The following is a 16364-nucleotide window of genomic DNA, read 5'->3' on the forward strand; positions in this document are numbered from 1 at the left end:
CACTCAGTATCGTGCCCCTGCATCTGATGATATAAGCAATGCTCATGGGAGCGAAAATGTGGAGGAATATGATGTGGTAAAGGGTGTGGCGCCAAAGGAACGATCAAACCACCATCTCTGAGCTTCTCAAAAGCTCTAGTCAAAGTCATACCCAAGGGAGTGAACTGTCTCGGGGGCCTATATGCATATGGTCTAGGTGGCGGGTGAGTAGTGGCTCTTGGATGCGAAGGTCATGGCTGCATGCTGGTCTGAGCAATGTAAGGCTCCTAAACATAAACCGACTGATACTGATACTGCAGATGAGGGAAATGAGCTCTGATTGTAGGAGGCTTTAAAGTGAGTGATACGCAGGCCTCCGATGTTGATAGCTAATAGCGCCAACCTCTCCGGGTCTACTAGATGATCCAAACGGATTTTCCCCCTTACTATCAGGGGAATGAGTAGTATCTGTCCATAATCCTCGAGCAATGACCTCTTCAACACTAAAAGCTGCCTAAACCAGACTCTTGAGATCCTGAAATGGGATGCCCACAAGACGTCTCGCAAATCTCGGTTGTAGGTTCCGAAGAACCATATCAATCTGATCCTGCTCCTTAGGCCGATCTATCATACCAGCCACCTTTGCCCTCCAACGAGTGACAAAGGAAGAAATAAACTCCTCTGACCTCTGTCTGGTGGCCTCCAACTCTCGTTTGGACACATCAATGTCAGCACTGAAAACGAATTGAGTCAGGAACTCATGAGCCACGTTCTCCCAGGTGCGAAGTCTCGAAGGCTCAACTAAAGCAAACCATCTCTAAGCTGCTCCACTAAGTGACATGGGGAAGAGGGCCACCAACTGCACATCATCTATCCCATGTGCTCTCATGACTGTGCTGTATAGTCTCAAGTGGATCTTGGGACAACCAATCCCACTGTAACGCTCAATGTCTGGCATGCGAAACTTGGCGGGCAAGCTAGCCGCTAGTATGCCATCTCTATCATCCCAAGTCAAACCTCCATCCTGCAATCTGATCTATCTCATCCTGGACTCGAGCCTCTCAACCTTGGCCTCCTGCTCGGCCAATCTAGTATCCTCAATAGTAGGAATCACGGGAGGCGCCACTATGACAGTAGGTGGCGGAACGGTCTCGTAATGATCTGTTAGATGGAATGGAGTATCAAGTGAAACCCCAGGTGGACGAGCCTGTGCTGTCTGAGATGCATGAGGAACCGTCTCATTAGTGACCATGTCAGCTGGATGAGGATCCTAGCGAGAACTCTCTATTTGATCCAAGCGTCTACTGACTCCTGCCATGAACTCCTGAATGGAAGCAAGTGTGGAAGCTAGCTCGTCCGACATCTCAACTGAACTGTATGAACTCGGATATGAATTTGCTCTGATCAATCGTCCTCCAACTCTCCTCCAAGAATGTGACTCCAGACTCAACCAACTCCTAAATTGACTCCCTACAATGCAAACAAAATGAATGAAGGACACGAGATAAAACTCTAAAAGACGACAATACAACATGCAAACACATGGTCCTAGGGTGGCAATCCGAAATCTGGATGTATGATGAGAACTCTAGAGTCATAAAGGTGTCCACTGTGAGATGGCTACAAATGTGACTAGAAAATTCCTATCAATGATCCAAGATGAAAGACGTGTGAAAAACACGCTATCACGAGATCAATACTCCATCTACAACCACATATCATTGACTCAATCTTCAACTCGAGCTCCATAAGAGAAAAAAATGGTAAGTTGATCAAGGCGAATCTCTCGAAAAAAATGTGAATGTGAAAATGTGCTTTTCACCTTTCTGTAATGAAAATATGAGCATCGAGTTGAAAATTGAATCAAGGATCAAACAAAGAATGAGGTATTGGGCTCGTGATAGGTGTACAGTGTAAAAGGATGATCATGATCGATGAACATATCCCGAAACATCAAGTAAGTGATAGCAAAGTGAAATGATGCGTTGAGCTAAGAAAGAAAAACGAAAGCCCTAGGGAGAAAGCATGACAAACTCATCGAGTGAAAAACAAACTAAGGTGACATGACAAAGGTGATCCAACCGATACTCAAACCCATACCAATCTCTGAGCACTCTCAATTGGAGACTAAAAGGAAGGAGTTTCGAATCCGAACTATGACTATAGAGGCTCTGAAGACCCTCAGATGCACCCACATGTAAGAAGGGAGTCCTAATCGAAAAATCTACGGCTCAACCTACGAAGTCAAGGTGGCTCTAAATAGTAAAGTGGTGGATTTTAAAGGATCCCTAGCGAAAGCGATCGTACCCTCCAGTGGTACGCAACCCTCTGCGCACCTCCGAAGAGATGGGGCGCTTCCATGCAAGGTGGTCATCACCTCCACACATGCACTACCTCGACATCCCAGGGGGTTCCTATGGTGAAAGCTCTCAAAACACTTAGCGTTCGATGATCAACTAGAGTGCACAGTAAATGGTGTGGGTGCATCCGAAAATCCTATGAAACTAAAAGAAAACACATTGGCCACACAAATATCCTGAAATCTAGCTTTGGGCTATACAAGTCTTCAAAGTTCGGACTCCAATCAGCATCAATATGTTGATCACCTCCAAAATGCTCCCAAACATAGATATAGCTCATCGCTAGACCCTACTCCTAATCACTAGCTCGGTCGAAGAGCAAACAAAGCAACAAGTCTCGTATCAAATACGAGACCAAGGGAAATAATGTCGACTGAGACTAGGGACTTGGAAATAAGGGGATAAGCGTGTGTCCCACATAGATAAGCAATTCATGCAGTCACATGGAATGAGAGAAGTTATGCAACAAACAGTCATGCAAAACAGATATATATCATCTAAATTTACACACAAACTAATCGAGAAGAATATCTGGCAGTGATAGCATGCTCTATGACAATCAAGATAATATACAAACAAGAGAATCAATCATGTCAAAGTGAATGAGATACAATGGTGAGTCTATACATGTGAGGTGATCAGAACAAAACATGGCAAAATCAGAGTCACTATGCTAGGCAAGGTAAGATGAACAATCAACATAATCAGCATATCAATGTCTCAAACAAATATAGCAATGAAGCATGGGAAAAAATCACCACAATCGGAATCCTCAATCAAGATAAACAATCATCATAATCAACATGTCAATGTCCCAAGTAAAAACAAACACCCAAGCATGCATCCAATGGTATCGGGAGCTCTCAATGTGTAATCAAGAAATAGGTACTCACTGATCGACTTATCAAACGCCACATTTGCTTCATCTTAAGTTCAAGCTTGACACTCTAGTGATCCCCAGCAGATTCGCCATTTTATGGACCCCGCATTTCGGCTCATGAGTTTCCCACTCGACAGCGAGCTTGATTTTTATTTGAAAAATGATTTATTATTTAAGAAAAATGACTTGGAGTCGCTACTTATTTTTGTTTTATTTTTAAAGGGTAAACAAAATAAGAAAGAAAACCCTAAGTGTGGCTCCTTATTTTGGAAAAGGTGGTCTGTGAAAAACCGGATTGGGTTCGGGGGTCAGGTTACTTATCGGGAAGGTACAGTAAAGACCGTATCACCCCTCTAAGTCCCTAAAGTCGGGTTTCTACTAATAAAATGAAGCTAACATGACAATCAATGAGAAAATCAATGGATACTCAAAACGATCATGCACATGTGAGAATCAATACATGTATATAGAGTGACCAGAGTGAGAATAGGTGCGTACCTGGGCAATGATTTATAAAGCGCTAAAAATGATTGCCTCCAACAAGATCGACCAGAACTTAGCAAAACACTTTTCTTCTTCCTTGACTTTCTCTCTAGAAAATGCTATGTTTTCTTTAGCTTGCTTCTCAAGAATATCCCCAAGGTCTCCAAGATTCACCTCTCTGCAACTCCTCACAAAATCCCTCACCTCCAACCCCCCCATCGTTCCCTCTGTTTTTCCCCTTAAACTCAGCCTAAGACCCTCTGTCCTCAGCCAAAAGCTGAATACCTCCTCCTCTTGCCTAAAGGAATCCTCTCAAAAAATCTCCTAACCTCTCTGAAAAGCACCCTTTCAACCAACCTTGTCCCTCTCTCATCTGCTCCTCCTCTGAAAAAATCAGCAACTAAATCACCACCCCCCTCCACTCATTAACGGTCTGTAGCTTATAGAATCCTCTTAACAGATGTCCAACCCTGATTTGTTCTTCAATTCCACTACTATGATTCTATAGCAGCCATCCACGAGCCGACAAGTGGCTCATTGAGAGGCCTCCGCCTGGTAAGAATGAGTTGGGATATGACAAAAACCGAGCCCCATATGGGGGTCTACATGTATATTTGACTTAAAAAAATGTATCAAATTTCAATTATTTTTAAATAGGTATATGAATTTTGAATTTTATAAACTTGAATTCTTATTTTGTGGGTTTTTTTAAAATAAATATATGATAACACATTTAAAAAAAAAATTAATAGATAAAAGTTATTTTTAAAAATATAAAAACATTAAAAATTTTAAGAATATTTTAGGTTACAAATATATTTTTGTTTTATAAAATATCAAAAACAACTTTTAAAAGATATTCTCATAAACTATATTTTAGAATTGTTTTTGAAAACATTTCCTAACAAAACCTTAATTTTTTATTTCAAAACGCAGCGTTTTAAAATGATAAATGAAAAACACGTTCGTTTTTGCGTGGGAGGAGAGACTTCAAAACGCTGCGTTTTGGCTGCGACCGCAGAGACATCACAAAACGGTGCGTTTGGAATTTTCTCACCAGTTCCCTTTGATTCTCTCTGTAGAAGCTACCTCACAATGAGGCCTCAAATCGTGCTGTTTGGGGATTCGATCACAGAGCAATCATTCAGATCAGGTGGATGGGGTGCGGCTCTCGCCGACACCTACTCTCGCAAGGTTTTCCCGTAGTTTCTCCCTCTGTTTGGTTGCCGAGAAAAATAAAGTGAAAGACGTGAATTTGGAATTTTGTATCTTATGCTTTCTGTTTAATTGCTGAGAAAATGTGGGAAAGGAGAAGAAACAATGTTGCTTATCTACTTGATAGTGATTAATTTATTTTTATTTTTTGATTTTCTGCTTTTTGTGTAGGCTGATATAGTGTTGCGTGGATATGGTGGATACACCAGTAGACTGGCATTGTTCTTGTTACAATACCTTTTTCCTCTGGTAATGATTGACATCGTTTTTTTCCTTGTCTTCAAATCACTGTTCACAGTGTTCCTTCGTATAAATCAGTGTATACTTAAATTTCATTTCATTTATTGTAAGAAGCGAGTTTCTGTTTATTGTTGATGGGCATGGCTCGTTTTCATTGTTAAGGTGCTTCATTATGTATACAAAGTTAGATCGTGTGCCTCATGATGTAAAGTTAGATCTTGTAGGAGAAACATATTAGGCGGAATCATAATTTTAGAACATCAATTTGGATGCCTAAAAAAATAATGGATTGATACTACTAAAATGAAAAACTGTGAAAGTGAAAATTAGTTCGTGCATCTATGACACCAAATAACTCATTTGAGAAAGATACCAGAACCATAATCAAGAACTTCAAATTACTACTTCACTATAATTTATGAGTGACAAGTGTGGTATGAATTGTTACAAAGTATGTATGTAAGTTTTTGTTTTCATTTTCCTTCATTATTACTATACATTGTGTAAATAAAAGTTTTTATACATGATTAGTCTTTCACATAACACCCATGGATGCTTTATGTTAATTGGTTCACCTTCCAATTGTTGTCCCAACTATTGACTAGTTGGTTTTCTGGGCTTGATCAAGGTAGAGTTTGACTCTATATCCTTAAGACAAATTTTTCCTGCTCAAGTGCTTACAACACAAGTGATTGTCTCCCAGGATACAATGATCACTTTTTTTATGATAGTGGCACTCTAAATCACAAGAAATAGTGAATTACTTAGTGATTTATTCTCTTTTAAATACAAAAAAAAATTATTAGAAAAAAGAAAAGACTAAACCTGAAGCTAAGAAAGACTTGAAAGTTTAAGAGACTAGAAAGGAGAAAGAGTGGAGAGAATGAATGAAAGAGAGAGTGAATCCCAAAAAGACAAGGAGGGGACCTTATAGATTTTGTTGATGACTATTAGAAGAGATGTCTTTAAGACACTAGACATATCCCTTAAAGGGTTGTGTCTTAAGACACCAAACACATTCCTTGAAAGAGGTTGTGTTTTTAAAACACTAGACACATCCTTTGAAACAAGTTGTATCTGTTACGAAACGACATGTCTTCCAAGGGAAAAATAAATATGTCCTAATTTTCACCTATATATAAATTCCAACAATCCCCCACATGAATGGAAATTGACTTGGAAAAAGCAAATGACAAGTTAAACATTCTAGAAAGTACAACTTGGAAAGTAATTACATCAAGATAGGTAGCTTGTGACTTTGAACCTTCCTTAGTGAAATACTATCAAATTTACTTAGCTGATCAATGAACCTGATGTCTTGAATTGTTCAATTGTTGATGTAAATAAAGACTATAATATCCACACAATTCCCTTCCGAATCACCATTGATTCTCATGTTTGTGCTCATTTTGGCCTTGAACAAATCCTGGTTTTATGAGTGCTATAGAGAATTTCAGCCTTAAAATTCTCATAGAAACGACCCCATTTCACACCCACATAGGTGATTCCTATTAAGAGTATCCTATCATATCCCACTTGTTTTCCAAGCTATAAGACTCATTAAAAAGCAAAGCTTAACCTAGTTCACTCTGTAGAAAACACTAATTCATTGTAGGAATAGGTAAGAGAGATTATCTCTTTACTGTTTCTTTTAGTCATTCATAACTTAGTTGTCCCTTTGAACCTAGATGTTGGGATCTCTAGTTAACTAGGTTGGGTTACCATTATGAAGACTTTTTTTTATCATAGGCTTTAATCTCATTCCTCTCGATGAGTAGTTAACTTGGTCTCTTGACAAACCTTTAGTAAGTGGATCCGCAAGGTTGTCCTTTAATTTGATGTAATCAATGTAAATCACTCCATTTGAAAGTAACTGTCTTACTATATTGTGCCTTCGACGTATATGTCGAGATTTCCCATTATATATGCTATATTGTGCTCTTCCAATAGCGGATTGATTATCACAATGTATGCTTATTATAGGCATAAGTTTTTGCTAACATAGTATATCCTCTAGAAAATTGCGAAGACATTCTGCTTTTCTCCTGCTTTATTTGGAGCTATAAATTTAGATTCCATTATGGATCAAGCAATACATGTTTGTTTTGAGGACTTCCATGATGTAACTCCTTTTGCTATTGTAAATATCTATCCACTAGTGGGTTTTGTGTCCTTTGTATAAGATATCTAGTTTGCATCACTAAACCTCCTTCAAGTACAACTGGCTATCTTATGTACTGCAATCCATAATTTAGACTGTATCTTAGGTATTTAAGAACCTTGATTATTGCCTTCCAATGATCTTTTCTTGGATTGTTCGTAAATCTACTCAATTTGTTATTATGCTATGTTTGGTCGTGTACAGTTCACGACTTACATTAAACTGCCAATTAGATGAGAATACTCTAATTAAGATATGGTTTGATTAGTATTTTTAGCAAGTGTAGATTTACATTTATTGGAATCTTTACTGGACTATCTTCATATTTATTAAACTTTCTAAGTATTGCTCAATGTAGTGTGATTGAGAAAATACTAGTCCATCAGACGTCTTAGAGATTTTAACTCCTAATATGATGTTTGCTATACCCATATCTTTCATATCAAAATGTTTGGTTAACATTTTCTTGGTAGCTCTAATGATATCATTATTACTTCCGAAAATTATCATATCATCCACGTACAAACATACTATTATGTGGGAAAACGTGAATTATGGTTGTAAATTAATGGCTTGTGTTTTGCTGTGTATAGTAATTATGCTAGTTTAGGAGAGTTTGTTTGTAACAGCCAGAATTCCTAGAATTAGGTTAATTTAGTTAGTTTCCTATTTCGTTTATCCCATAAATCATGGGATTTGATATAGCCTAGTCATTAGTTTCCTTTTCTATAGCTAAGACTTTTCTGTATAAAGCTAGTATAGTTTTCTGAGAAGGAAGGAGAATAAATTATTCCACAATTCTGCTCTCTCAATTTACGTCATGGTATCAGAGCTGAATTAGGATCCTTGGAATTTATTTTGTTTCAGCCTTCATTGCTGAATACAGTGCCCAATTTTCTTCTGTTTTTGAAACTCAAAACCGAGCATTTGTTTCCTTTCCTGGAATTTTCATTTTCTTCTTGGCCTTCATTGCCATTCATTTGCCTTTTTTTTTTTTGCCTTCATTGTCAATCTGATCTCTTGGCCTTCAACGTTGTCTATTGTTGACCCACGTGCTTTGCCTGAATCACCTAGAAATTGCCCCTTTTTTTCGTAAAAAATGTCAGAGATTGCAAAAACAACCACTACAGTCCAATCAGAGGAGATTATTCGACCCCAACATTCCGGAGAATTACAGAATATCCAGGCTGCATATAGGCTGGATGGAAAAAATTATTTGAAATGGTCCCAACTTGTTCGCACCGTGTTGAAAGGGAAAGGGAAGATCAGCCATCTCATGGGTACAGGGCCGAAACTAGGAGATCCTCATTTTGAAGCATGGGATGAAGAAGACTCCATGATTATGGCATGGTTGTGGAATTCTATTATTCCTGAAATCAATGACACATGCATGTTCCTAGCTACTGCCAAGGACATTTGGGATGCAATCCAACAGACGTACTCTAAGGCAAGAGATGCGGCCCTTATTCAAATCGAATCTCAAATGGAAGGAGTTCAAAGATATTTAAAACTAGATAGATCTCGTCAAGATGACTTCCTATATCCATTTATCTTTCAGGAGTATATTTATGCACTTTCTTATGATCATGGTTTAAACAGATCTATTTTGTTGGAAAATGTGGGTTATGACAATAAATCCAGTTTACAAGTATACGAGGTAAAGGTGAAAACTGTTGCTGCTAAACAGGGAGATAAAACTGTTACTGAGTATGCTAATCAATTGAAATATTTATGGCAAGAACTTGATCATTATAGGGTGATAAAGACCAAGTGTCCCGAAGATGCTACTATTCTCAAGGATTTCATAGAACAAGATCGAGTCTATGATTTTCTTGTTGGACTCAATCCAGAATTTGACCAAGTGCGAATCCAGATTCTTGGCAAGCAAGAAGTTCTGTGCTTTAATGAGGTGGTGGCATTAATTCGAGGAGACGAAAGCAGAAGATGCCTGATGCTTAATCCACAGAACACGGACAGCTCGGCTATGGTGGCTGGCAGTGGTAACAATTCAGCCACAAATATGGAAAGAGTACTAGTTTCTGGCAATGGAAGATCTAGTCAACCAAAGACTCAAAATCGTGACTACAAGGACAACTTATGGTGCACTTATTGTAAGAAGGCACACCATACGCGTGAGCGGTGCTGGAAACTACATGGAAAACCACCAAGTCGAGAGTGGGGACAGAAGGGAGAACAACCAAGTCATAATGGTCAGGCCCATGTTACAACAGTACGACAGAATGGAGCAACACCGCAAGAGATAGGCAGTCTTAATCAAGAAGAAGTTGAGAGGGTGAGGTCTCTTATTTGCAACCTTAAAAAACCAGCAGGTACTGGTTCATTGGCTTATTCAGGTAAGTTTCCATTCTCCATTGGATTAAATGTCTTGGAAATAACCTTTGCCAACTCTTGGGTCATTGACTCAGGTGCTACTGACCATATGACTCATTCACCAAACATTTTTTCCACATATTTCCCATGTTCAAGCAGTAGAAAAATAGCCATAGCCGATGGCTCCTTGACCACTGTAGCAGGTATAGGAGATGTCAAAATAAGCCCATCACTGATGTTAAAAAATGTTCTTCATGTCCCTAGGTTAACCACGATCCTCATTTCTATCCAAAAACTCACTCAAGATTTACATTGCAATGTGGTTTTTTATCATAGTCATTGTGTATTTCAGGACGAGGATTCGCGGAGGATGATTGGACATGCTAGAGAACGGGATGGACTCTACTATCTCAAAGCACCAAGTCAATCAAACATTACCAAAGGCAAATCATCTCATTCTTTTGTCTCAGAAGTTTTTTCATTCAATAAAGAAAAAGTTTGGCTTCATCATCGCCGACTTGGACATCCATCATTTAGGGTTATTAAAATTCATCCTTCTTTATTTAAAGGTCTAGACGTCGAACATTTTCATTGTGAAGTGTGTGAACTTGCTAAACACAAATGTGTGTCTTTTCTAGTTAGTAATAAAAGAAGTTCTATTCCTTTTTATCTCATACACAGTAACATTTGGGGTCCTTCTCCTATTCCTAACATTACTGGGGCTAAATGGTTTGTTTCATTCATTGATGATTGTACTCGAGTCACTTGGATTTTTTTGCTCAAACATAAATTTGATGTCAGTACTGTCCTTCCAAATTTTTGTTCTATGATTAAGACTCAATTTGGAGTCAATATCAAAAGATTTAGGTCGGATAATGCTAAGGATTATTTCAATCAAGTCCTAACTCCATACTTTCAGAGGGAAGGAATAATACATGAGTCATCTTGTGTTAACACTCCACAGCAAAACGGAGTGGCAAAAAGAAAAAACGGTCACCTTCTTGACTCAACCCGATCCTTCATGTTTTAGAAAAATGTGCCTAAATCCTTTTGGGGAGAAGCAGTTCTTACAACTACTCATCTCATAAATAGATTGCCTTCTAGGATCTTGGGATTCAAAAGTCCAATGGACATACTTTCAACATTCTATCCAAACCTACACACTACAAACAATCTTGTTCCTAGGATATTTGGGTGTGTGGCATTTGTCCATGTTCATAATCAAAACAGGGGGAAGTTAGATCCATGGGCATTAAAATGTGTTTTTTTGGGTTATTCTTCAACTCAGAAAGGGTATAAGTGTTACCATCCTCCATCAAAAAGATTCTATGTCTCGGTAGATGTTACTTTCCATGAACAAGAATCTTATTTCACTATTCCTTATCTTCAGGGGGAGAATTCGGTAATGGAAGATAAGGATAGGGGGGATTTTTTATTCCTTGATCTGCCATCACTTCCCTTGTCAAAACAATCTCGTCCCAATGATCCTTTGATTGAAACCTTACCTAAATTGCCCGATCAGCCTGAACCTGTGCCTGAAAATCCAAAATATGCCCTTGAGAATTTGAGATTTGACAAAGTGTTTTCGAGGAAGAAAACAATTGCCCCTGAATCTGTGCAAGTCCAAGACTTCAACCCAAATTCTGAGAATGAAGTAACAATTTCTAATCCTTCATTGCAATCTGAATCTCATGAGAACAATGATGACCAGGACCTCCCTATTGCTGTTAGGAAAGGGATTAGAGAAACTATTTCTATCACTACCACCGTATCCGAGGCTTTGATTGATGAAAAATGGAAACAAGCTATGAATGTGGAGATGGAGGCATTAGAAAAAAACAAAACTTGGGAGTTGGCAAAATTGCCAACAGGAAAGAAACCCGTGGGGTGTAAATGGGTTTATACTGTGAAATACAGAGCAGATGGATCAATAGAAAGATACAAGGCTAGATTGGTTGCCAAGGGTTATACACAAACCTATGGGATTGATTACCAAGAAACTTTTGCTCCGATCACAAAGATGAACACTGTTAGAGTCTTGTTGTCATTAGCAGCTAATTACAATTGGGATTTGCAGCAATTTGATGTCAAAAATGCTTTTTTGCATGGAGAACTAGAGGAAGAAATTTATATGGAGGTCCCGCCAGGTTATGACAATAATTTAGCTGCTCATACTGTATGTAAATTAAAAAAGGCCTTGTACGGACTTAAGCAATCACCACGAGCATGGTTTGGAAGATTCGCAAGAGTGATGATAACCATGGGATATAGGCAAAGTCAAGGAGATCATACGTTGTTCATTAAACACTCATCTTCGGGGAGACTCACAGCTCTCTTGGTGTATGTCGATGACATAATAGTGACAGGAAACGATGACAAGGAGAGACAGGTTCTAAATCAATGTTTGGCTAAGGAATTTGAGATCAAGGCATTAGGGAGGTTGAAATATTTTCTTGGTATTGAGGTGGCTCACTCTAAGCAAGGCATTTTTATCTCCCAACAGAAGTATGTTACAGATCTTCTCAAAGAAACTGGCAATACCGCATGCAAACTTGCAAGTACTCCAATAGATTCGAATCTTAGACTCGGAGAGGTAGAAAATGATGCTATAGTAGATAAAGAAATGTATCAACGCTTGGTGGGAAGACTCATTTATTTATCTCATACACGACCAGATATAGCATATGCAGTGAGTGTGATTAGTCAATTCATGCATAGTCCAAAGGAAGCTCATCTGCAGGTAGCTTATCGAGTGTTACAATATCTCACAGGGACACCAGGTAAAGGTATTTTGTTCAAAAGGAATGGAGGGTTAGTACTTGAGGCATACACAGATATTGACTATGCTGGCTCAATTATTGACAGAAGATCAACTTCTAGATATTGCACCTTTCTTGGTGGAAATCTCGTGACATGGAGGAGTAAGAAACAGAATGTGGTAGCGCAGTCTAGTGCGGAGGCAGAATTCCGAGCAATGGCTCAGGGTGTGTGTGAACTACTATGGTTGAAGATCGTCTTAGAAGACTTAAAGATTAAATGGGATGGCCCAATGAGACTCTATTGTGATAATAAATCTGCAATCAACATAGCTCACAACCCGGTACAGCATGATTGAACGAAGCACATTGAAATTGACAGACACTTCATCAAAGAGAAGTTGGATAGTGGATTGATATGCACACCTTATGTGTCTTTACATGGTCAACTTGCCGATATACTTACCAAAGGGCTAAGTAGTTCAGTGTTTCAAAGCTTTGTATCTAAGCTGGGAATGGTGAATACCTATTCACCAGCTTGAGGGGGAGTGTGGGAAAACGTGAATTATGGTTGTAAATTAATGGCTTGTATTTTGCTGTGTATAGTAATTATGCTAGTTTAGGAGAGTTTGTTTGTAACAGCTAGAATTCCTAGAATTAGGTTAATTTAGTTAGTTTCTTATTTTGTTAGAGTATCCCATAAATCATGGGATTTGATATAGCCTAGTAATTAGTTTCCTTTTCTATAGCTAAGATTTTTCTGTATAAAGCTAATGTAGTTTTCCGAGAAGGAAGGATAATAAAATTATTCCACAATTCTGCTCTCTCAATTTACGTCATTTTCCTATGATTTATAGTCCTTTTGAAGATTCAAAGTTGTTGCAAAATTAACCCAAGATTAAACAGGTAAGTATGGTTAAGTTAACTTAGAATAATGATATAAAAGGTATGAAATAGACTTATATGGAAATTGAGAATTTAAAAAGGAAAATCTTTCCAAATTTTCTTCAAAAATCTGAAAAGGAATTTCATATAAGGATTTAAAAAGGAAAATGTTTCTAAATCTTTTTTAGCTTAAAAAAGAAAATCCTTCCAAATCTTTCTAAATAAGTTTCCTAAATTGTTTTTTAGTAAAATATGAAACTTTTCCAAATCTATCTAAAATTTCTTAAGTTTCCTAATTATTATTATTTTTTTTTGGAAAATATGATTTATAAATCAATGTCAAGTCCACTAGGTTTTGTCTAATATGAATCTATTGGGAGAGTTTTCTAAAGAACTCATGTCTCTAAGTTCAAGTCTAAGCAAGAATAGGATAGAATAGATAATCAAGGCAATGAAGTGAATGCTTGAACTAACTCTAGATAGCATATTTAATAGGGTTAGTCTTAATGGATTTCGAAGGATAGCCACATGTAAATGTGCTAGAGAAGATTGGGATATTCTTTCAATCACGCATGAGGGCACTTCGGCTATGAAGTTATTCAAGTTATAGATGCTCACTACTAAATTTGAGAACATAAGAATGAAAGAAGATGAGACATTTACTACTTTTTATTCGGAGTTAAGTGATACAGTCAATTCAAGTTTTAACTAGAGGGAGGAAATTCCTGATTCTAAAGTAGTAAGAAAATTTTTGAGACCTCTCCCTAAAAGGTTTAGACCAAAGGTTACTTCTATAGAGGAAAGCAAGAACAATGACTCTCTAAGAGTTTACAAACTTGTTGGCTCCCTTCAAACATATTAGATGCCCTAACCTAATTCTCAAAAGCCAAAGGAAACCACTTTTAAGGCTTCTAAGAATGAAAGAAAGAGTTGGTAATCAATCGCTTATGACTGTGGATGAAATGACCTTATTATCTAAAAGGCCCGAATATACTATGAGGGTTTAGAAAAAACACTTTCAAAAATTAGACCCAAAGAAAGGAAAAAAGAATTGACAATTCCCTTCATGAAAAATAAATATCTTGTTTAAAGGGAAGACAATTGAATGTTTTAACTATAGTGAACTACAACATATGGAATTTGAATGTTCTAGTCCTAAAGATGTTAAAAAGGCCATGCAAGTTACATGGAGTGATATAGACTCAAGTGGCGGTGAGACCTCAAATCCTGGAGAAATCAAGTACAAGCAAAACGATCATCTAGCTTTCATGATATTGATTTTGATGATGATGTTTGTGCATTTCATGATATTGCTCTAGAATATCAAAAACTCTTAAATGAATGTATAAAATTGAAAAAGGAAAGCATGCATAAGAATGATAAATATGATGAAATATTTGTTTTGCATGTTTCTCTCAAAGATGAGAACAAGATGTCAAAGAATGAAAAAGAAAACTTTCCTAAGAAAATTAAATTCTAGAGGATGAACATAATTCTTTACTTGAGAAAAATAAAGCTCTATCTCCAGCAATTGAAAAACTTATAAAGGATTTTGTCTCTAAAAATGAAGTCTTCCATAGGACTAAGATGTTAAATGAAATCATTAGTAAAAGGAAGTCCTTTGGAGATAATATCTATGAACTAATATTCACAATTCCCATATGGGTGCTTCAAATTCATCTTTTAGAGTTGCTAAGACTAGACAAATTTGGCGACAAATTTGGCTTAGGAAAAATACCCTTGGTGAACTTCAAAGTAAAGGTTTTGTTTGCTCTTATTCTACTCTTTTAGATTCTCTTTGGATTTCACCTCATAGGAAATCTTTTGGAATTTCCCCTTCTAAATTGGACATTTAGTTCCATAGCCTATTGTCACAAGATGTTTCAAATGACCCTCCCCATGGGCTTATATAGGAGGTGAGAAGCTTCTAGAGTCCCTTGGAGATATCGACACTTAGCTACAAAGTGGAAGAGTATGGAAGCTTCTAGAGAGGGCTAGAGATGTCCACACATCTCTACACTTAGCTAGGAGAGCATTGGAATAGTGTGGGGTGTTCTAGAATCTTCCAAAGTCATCTTGTACATAGCCTTGTACATAGACTAGTGTAGGAGTTTCTAGATTATTCTCGAGTTGTAAGAAACCCTCCAAGGTTCCAAAAAGTTCTATTGGTGCCTATAAATAGGTGAGGGCCTCATTTGGCCAAGGCACCACCCAAATCACTTCCTAACCAAGCAAGTGAGTTCCAAAAAGCACTTGCAAAGCTTCCTTTCAATAATAAAAGCTTTCATTCTTTAAGAGTTGCCTACTACGCCTTCTAAAGCTTCCAAGTCGTGAGCATCTTAGCCTAGCAAACTAAGCACTATTGTGAGACCCTAAAGCCTTTTGAAACACACAACCATCACAATCCCAACTAAGGATCTCCATGCAGCACTATTGTGAGACCCTGAAGCCTTTTGAAACATGAATCATACCGATTTTACCCAAGGCCTCTGATGTAGGACAACCCTAGGATGGTTGCCTATACTCAAAAGTAGGTGGGCTAGGGTTTCATTTTTAAGGTGTAAGGAGAGGAGTAAGGAATAAATTTTATGATAGAGAAAACATATAAGATAAGAAATAGAAAGAAAGAAGAAACAACGAAGAAAAGATCGAAACCTTAGAGTCTCACTAAGGCCTTTTAGGAGTCTCATCTAGAAAAAAATCAATGTAATCTCACCATTGAGGATTGCAACACTTCCAATGAAAGAAAATATAATATTATTAATATCAATTTATACCTTTGATTTACATCAATTAGCTTATTTATAGGATTCTCTAAGCAATCCAAGGTCTATTAGGATTCTAATAACCTATTATGACTCTAATTCTAATTATAACATCCAAAGTCCATTGGGACTCTAATAACCTATCATGACTCAAATTCTAATTATATTATAACTTAACTAACCATTCTTAATTAGACTACAACAAATACCCATCCTAATTCAATTCTAATTAATACTAATCCTACTTTAATTGAAACTAATACTAATTCCCTTTTTTGATATATATCTTGGAGATTCATCCTCATCAAT

This window comes from Vitis riparia, chromosome 17, assembly GCF_004353265.1.
Source record: "Vitis riparia cultivar Riparia Gloire de Montpellier isolate 1030 chromosome 17, EGFV_Vit.rip_1.0, whole genome shotgun sequence".
NCBI lineage: Eukaryota > Viridiplantae > Streptophyta > Magnoliopsida > Vitales > Vitaceae > Vitis > Vitis riparia.